Source organism: Odocoileus virginianus, unplaced genomic scaffold (assembly GCF_023699985.2).
Source record: "Odocoileus virginianus isolate 20LAN1187 ecotype Illinois unplaced genomic scaffold, Ovbor_1.2 Unplaced_Contig_4, whole genome shotgun sequence".
Classification (NCBI taxonomy): domain Eukaryota; kingdom Metazoa; phylum Chordata; class Mammalia; order Artiodactyla; family Cervidae; genus Odocoileus; species Odocoileus virginianus.
Genome location: NW_027224321.1, coordinates 2,794,852 through 2,801,924, shown reverse-complemented (window position 1 = coordinate 2,801,924; position 7,073 = coordinate 2,794,852). Strand labels below are relative to the sequence as shown.

General features: G+C 46.4%; 1 long non-coding RNA gene across 1 annotated transcript; it reads right to left on the bottom strand.

Moving 5' to 3' along the window:
* Positions 1–4,956: 4,956 nt before the first annotated feature.
* Positions 4,957–6,691, bottom strand: LOC139033824 (uncharacterized). Its single transcript, XR_011486307.1, has 2 exons — positions 6,401–6,691; positions 4,957–5,201 (listed from the first exon to the last, which is right to left on the bottom strand). It is a non-coding gene; the product is annotated as an uncharacterized lncRNA (long non-coding RNA).
* Positions 6,692–7,073: the final 382 nt, after the last annotated feature.

Below are 7,073 nucleotides of genomic sequence, written 5' to 3'. Positions count from 1 at the left end.
ATAAAGAAATATGACGTTCTTAATCCTGTGTCATGAATCAAATTCTGACTTGGCTCAGCTCCACTCGACAAAACGTCTGTGGTCACCTGTTCGCTGAGCACTGCACCCCCACGCCTGCCTCCAGCCCCTGCTCCTGGCTTCCATCTCCAGCCTCCGCCATCCTGGTAGCTCCCCCAGTTCTGCCAATCCTTTAAGGGCCACCCCCACATTGACACCTTTTGCCAAATCTATGGAAACAGTAGCAGACTGCATTTTCCTGGGCTCCAAAATCACTGCAGATGGTGACCACAGCCATGAAATCGAAAGATGCTTGCTCCTTGGAAGGAAAGCTATGAAAAACCCAGACAGTGTATTAAAAAGCAGAGACATCACTTTGGCGTCAAAGGTCTGTCTAGCTATGGTTTTCCCAGTAGTCATGTACGGATGTGAGAGTTGGACCATAAAGAAGTCTGAGCACCAAAGAACTGATGCTTTTGAACTGTGGTATTGGAGAAGATTCCTGAGGCTCCCGTGGACAGCAAGGAGGTCAAGCCAGTCAATCCTAAAGGAAATAAGCCCTGAATACTCATCAGAAGGACTGATGCTGAAGCTGAAGTTCCAATGCTTTGGCCACTGATGTGAAGAGTCGACTCATCAGAAAAGACCCTGATGCTGTTAAAGATAGAGGACAGAAGGAGAAGGGGACAACAGAGGATGAGATGGTTGGATGGCATCACCAACTCAAATGGACATGAGTTTGAGCAAACTCCAGGAGATGGTGAAGGACAGGGAAGACTGGCATGCTGCAGTCCATGGGGTTGAGAAGAGTTGAACATGACTTAGCAAGTGAACAGCAACAACTGTGTCTTCCAGCTCCCACTAACTTCTCTGGTACCTGATAAGGATACAAGGATGTGGTTCACATCCTTGTAATATTAATGGTAAGACATTGTCATGTCCAGCGCAGGTATCCTGCATATGTGTTCTCATGTCCTTCATGAATATAGCCTCAGACAGGCCTCAGACAGGCCTCAGACAAGGAACTCAAAAAAATGTGAGTCCAATTTTCAGAGGCTCCTGGGTAATGACCCACTATATTACTTTTAAGGACAGTGCGGAACAGGGTGCCAAAAATATTGATGATTTTTCATCACTGCATTTGTTTGCTCACACTTTAATTTATTCATCCCCCCAAAATTGATTGGGTGCCTACTATGTTCCAAGGACCACACACAAGATGTTTTTGATAAGAAGAGAATGTTTTAACTGAACAGAAATACCAACAGAGTTGCTTTTGGTTCTGGTCTTTTTTTTTTTTTTTTTAAAGTGGATGGATATTTTCAACCATGGTTCTGTTTCTGATTTCTCAGGAACCTCTGACTATACACCTGGATAAAGTGAAGGGAATCTGTTCTGCATGGTGTAGCCTTTTGGGGGCTCTATGGGGACCTCACAATTTGCTAGCTCACCATACAGCATCTCATACCCGAGTGTTCTTTTCAGATCTTGGCAGGTATTAAGAGAGGAGTCTGGGAGGCAAGGCCCAGGGGCATCAGGACCCTAGAAATCTCCATTCTTAGGAGGGAACAGCAGGATTCAGACAAGCCTTCGGAAATCCTCACAGTAAACCAGCTCCATTCTGCATCTTCAAACACAACCCCCTTTTCAATCAAGGATTTCTTCCTCTGTCCTTCCCGACTTCCTAAACAATTTCCTTCAACCTCATTTTATGTAAACACAAAATTCCCCTGGTGACCCCTTCATGTGTGTGCTTTTCCCACTGGCCTCCACACCAAGTAAATATTTACTATTCTTTATTTAGCATCTACCATTGTATGCCCTGCAGTCATTCACAGTTTGTCAATACCGCCTGTGGCAAAGGCGAATTTTGTGTCCTGGAAGGTCCAATTCCTTTTATACACTAATTTTTCTTTTGTGCAGAATAGAGGTTTATTGTAGAAAATGCCAAAAAAAAAAATGTAGATAAACAAAGGCAAACATTATTGATGATCCCACCAGCCTAGAGTGAATCACTGTTTCAAAACTTTTGGAAGTCTGTTCAATAGAACATAGTGGGTCCAGAACTCAGTTTTGATGAAGCATAAGACATGCTGTTTACTAAATGCATTCCTCCCTTAACCATGAATCATGAGCCTGTCTTCATGAACATTTTTGCAGGATGATTCCTGCAACTCAATGTCTAAAAGTAGAAGTTTAAGGTCAAAATGTACCCAGTCTTCAATGGTTTTTGCCACAAATTCAGAGTCTTGCACCAATTAACACTCCTCTCAGCTGAGGGCATCCTGCCTTCTGCTCTGCTAACACTCGCTGGTCTATTCCTTTATAGCCTTTGCCAGATGGATATAAGAAATCATTATCTCGCTGTTTCATTTTTAGAAACCCGTGTAAAGAGGGGGTCTGGTTAACGAGATAAGTCAACACGGCAGTGGTTCCTCCATTAAGTTAGGAACACACAGAAGGGGGTCTCGGGCCGTCTTCCCCAAGCATATAAGTCAGTAATGAGTTTGGATGGAGAGATGGGCCCTGGAAGTGGTTTACATGCAGGACTGCAAAGGCGCTTAAATGCTTCTACACGTGTGAGTCAAAAATGGAAGACTTTGCCAATTAATCGACAAAAGTAGTATTTATTGGGTGCCTACTGTGTTCCAGGCATTTTGTTGTGGACTTTCCACTCTCACTGGGGGAGAAAGATGACAAGCAAGTAAACAAATAAAGAAGGAAACACCTAACTGTTGTAAGGGCTGAAATGAGTAAAACTGGGAAGGTTTGTCTTCCTGTTGAACACATGAGTCTTCCCAGTGAACTGGCCTGGGAATGACTGAACTCAGCAAACATATGCAGAATATCTGGTGTATTCCAGGGGGAAAAAGCGAACAGGACTTGGCTCCTTACTTTAAAAAGTTCTAATCAGTTTGAGGTATAGAAGTTGAGGAGAAATAGAAATCTAAGGGCCATTTCTGACTTTCTGGTGGGACAGTAATATATGCTTCTCCAGTGCCACATCAGTGTGGTCATCTGGACAGACACGGTTTCCACTGTGCTAAGAAGTCAGCCTTGCCCAGGGTCAGACGGTTGGTCAACTTCCCAGCTGGGACTCACCCAGGTCCTTCTGATGCCACGCTTGTGTTCCGGTCATGACACTCCTCCCACTTCGAAAGGAGTGAAGAATCAGAGAAGAAAAGGCATTGTGGAGAGAGAAAAGAGGTGAAAGGGTCATCTGGTTGATTACACAAACTGAATCTGATATTCACAACTGTCTGCCTGATGCCAAACCACCGGTCCGAGCATCCAATTCAAACAGGCGGCCACTTCCTGGGAAAAGACTCATTAGACCCATTCTTTGGTGCTGAGTGCTCCAACCTGACTCTGCACTTGCATTATTTTCAATTTCTGTTTTTCATTTCCGGCTAGTTGGGCTGATGATCGAGTTCACGAGGCTTTAAGTCAGAAGGCTTGGAGTTGACCTAATAGGGCCAACCTTCATCCCAGAAAAAAAGATCTGATTTCTGTTTGCTGTACTCTTCCTGTGGGAACAGAGGCAAGTGTACATTAAAACCCAGGAAAAGTCATCCTGTTAGAATGAAGCCTACAGAGAAAAGTCTGAAACCAGAGTGTCGGAGAACAAAAACACACAGTTTCGAAATCCTAAACAGAGAGCCCTCATTCACTGCAATTCTCCCAAATGGAAGCAAATGGATTTTCCTCTAGATATGCTCAGATCAAAGTCAGCTTCTGTTTCAAATGCCCCCTTGAGTCTGCCAAGGCGTTTTCTCTCCTGTTTTCCAGTTTATTGGGGAGACCACACACTTTTCACAAGGGCCCTGCAGTGGTTCCCTGGGGCTTCCGGGTCAATCCAAAGTCACTGATGACAGATGACAAACAGCAACACCGATGGCCGTTCTCAGGAGCATCTCTCCATCCGGTCTATGGAGGAGAGTGGGGCTGGGGCGAAGGCGAGAAGAGCAGAGAGAAGGTGAGGATGAGTGCTGGGGGGAGGGAGGGGAGAAGGGTTGGGAGAGGCAGAGAGGCCCCCAAAGAGGCTGGTTCAATGCTAGGGATTGCTCATCTTTAAACTGGGGATAATAGGGGACTATCCTGGTGGTCTAGTGGCTAAGGCCCCACAGTCTCAGTGCTGGGAACCTAGGTTCCATCCCTGGTCAGGGAACTAGACCCCACATGCTGCAACTGAAAATCCCACACGCAGCAGCAAAAACCTGGCACAGTCAAATAAATGAACTAATTAATGAAAATATTTTTAAAAATAAATAAATCGGGTACAATAAACACCAGTTCTGTATGGAAGATCTAGAAGTTCATATTTTCCCGGTTTACAGACATTTGCATGTTGCTGGTCCTCTGGACCAATTTATCCACGTGCCTTGAGCTCCGACTCTCCAAACGGCTGTGCAATGACAAGTTCTGATGTGGAGAGTTCTGATGTACTGTCTATGATTCGTGAGTATGTTCAACTAAAAAGATACAGTGGCTTTCGCTTTGTTTGAATGAAATTGAGTGAAATTTGTTCTTTGGCAGACGCGGAGCCAGGAGCCTCCTGGATGTTAAGTACCAGCCCCCTGCAGTATCGACCCCTGGAACTCTGCCCACAGGAGGAGCAGGAGCAGGACGTCTCGGAGCAGGACCTCGCTTAACAGGCAGAGTTTGCTCCTGCAGGAAACAAGCCAGTGATCTGTGGCCCCTCCTCTCTCCTTCAGCAGCCCCCTCTCCCCTACCAGCCCTGTTCCACCTGATTTGGCAAGAGCTTGACCTCAGCAAACCTTCCGCCCATTGATCAGGTGATGTTAGGTGACAATCTGGGTATGTTCGTGGGTGCTTCCATTTTAAAAAGACACTTTAACAGAAAATGAAGACCTCACTGATTGCAGGTGTTGGGCTGTACCCCACAGGCCTGCAAGCCTTGCAGCTGCCCAGCCACAGGATGGAAGACAGAATCCGGAGTCAGCTCCAGGGATGTCAGTGATTTATTGGACAGGAAATCTTACAAGTCAGAGGCGAAGGTCTGGAGCGACACCCCACCACCTATGGCTGGTGGCAGGCAGGATGTGACAGCACTCTTGGAGACACAGAGGAGGAGGAGGCCATCAGTTACAGGGTACATGATGTCACAAGGGCTCCCGGTTGCCAGGGGGACTGGGGCGAGGGCCACTGTTCTCCCATTCACGATCTAACACACCGGAGCAGATCTGGTCCAAGGGCAAGAGCAGTCATTAGCTGGTGGGGACCCAGGGGGTCAAGATGATGCAGGTGGTTACTGATTAAATTTCCCACTTAGGCAGGGGAGGCAATCATGCACATTAGGTGAGAGTGAGCCAGGGCTGGGTCCTGCAGGGGATTTACAAGGAGCCGGAGTGCAGCCATCTTGTGGGACCTGACCGTCTTGTGGGTGGGAGTCAGGAGGGGACCCTAGAGGCAGGCATATTGGAGCTGAGTCTGAAGAATGTGCCCAGATAGGGGAGGGGAGGCTGGCAGCTTCTTGAGCCAAAAGAAAGACAGACACGTATTCCCTGCTGAGGCAGAGGGATGGACTGCAGGTGGGGGTGTGTCTGGAGATGGACCTTGAGTCTGGTCTTACTCCAGGGCAAGGTGAAACCCCTAGAGGTTTTTGGAGTGAGACACTCAAACAGGGTCTTCAGTGCTTTTTTTGTATTTATTTATATCTTCAAAATTTCTTTTAAAACTTTTTATAACATGGTTCTCACAATACCATTAGAATCATTTTGACTCTATAGGACCATAATATAATGATATATAATACAGTGTTTTAGATAAAAACCAGACATAAAATCACAAGTGTGTGCTGGTCTCGGTTATAAAATCTGCAGGAGGGTGGATGAAGCCTAGAGGATGCACAGACTCTCATGAGAGTTTGTGTGGCATCTGGGACAGGAGGGGCTCACACTGACCTCTCACAGTTGTTTTCACATTTTCCTCTGTGTACAGTTTGGAATGAGTCTAAGTAAATAAGAATCTACATCTCTAAGCATTGATAGATACCATCTATAAGATATCCATCCAGCCTTCTACCTTGAGAGCTTGCCCAGAATACCAAGTACTCACCTTATTTTCTCTATCTTAAAAAAAAAAGAGAGAGGGAGAGAGAGACCGTGCATTGTATATTTGTGAAATAAACAAGATCCTGAATTGGCACAAGTGGTAGAAAATAGCTGATGGGGGGAGGGGGATCGGGATGGGGAACACATGTAAATCCATGGCTAATTCATGTCAATGTATGACAAAAACCACTGCAATGTTGTAAAGTAATTAGCCTCCAACTAATAAAAATAAATGAAAAAAAAAAAAAAGAAAATAGCTGATGGGAAGATTTACATGTCACAAAAGCAGCTCAGGACTTCCCTGGTGGCTCAGAGGGTAAAGCGTCTGCCTGCAATGCGGGAGACCAGGGTTCGATCCTTGGGTCAGGAAGATCCCCTGGAGAAGGAAATAGCAACCCACTCCAGTACTCTTGCCTGGAAAATTCCATGGATGGAGAAGCCTGGTAGGCTATAGTCCATGGGGTCACAAGGAGTCAGATACAACTGAGCAGCTTCACTCACTCACTCGTAGCAGGACCGCTCCTAATGCCTGTTGCTCCCAACACTGTTTTGTGAACTGTGTACAGGTCTGCAAACACCCTTGTTAAAGAAAGAAAGATGATGTCATGGGTCTGAAATCATTGGAAGAGGCAAAAGCAGAGATCATGAAAGCCACCTCTCTGGAGCCTGTGTTTGCACAAGCCCAGGTGTGTAGATGTCGGTGGTTTCCGAAGCACCGTCACGAGCTGTGACCCTCACACAGTTCAGCGTGATGCGTGGCAAACAGGATGAGTCTCCCATCCTTGGCAGGGTTCTGAGGACAGGTCTGGACCTGGCAGGCAGCAGTTCCAGTCACCGGAGAGTCAAAGCAGAGCGGAGGAGTGTGCTCAGGGCAGCCTTGGGCAGGCATTGCTTCCGGGGGAGAGGAAGACTGCTCACAAGGAGGAAGTACTTCTTGGAGGCTCACTGATGAAGGGAAAGCAAACTTGCAAGTGGTAGAAATGGAGGATCTAAGGAATAAAC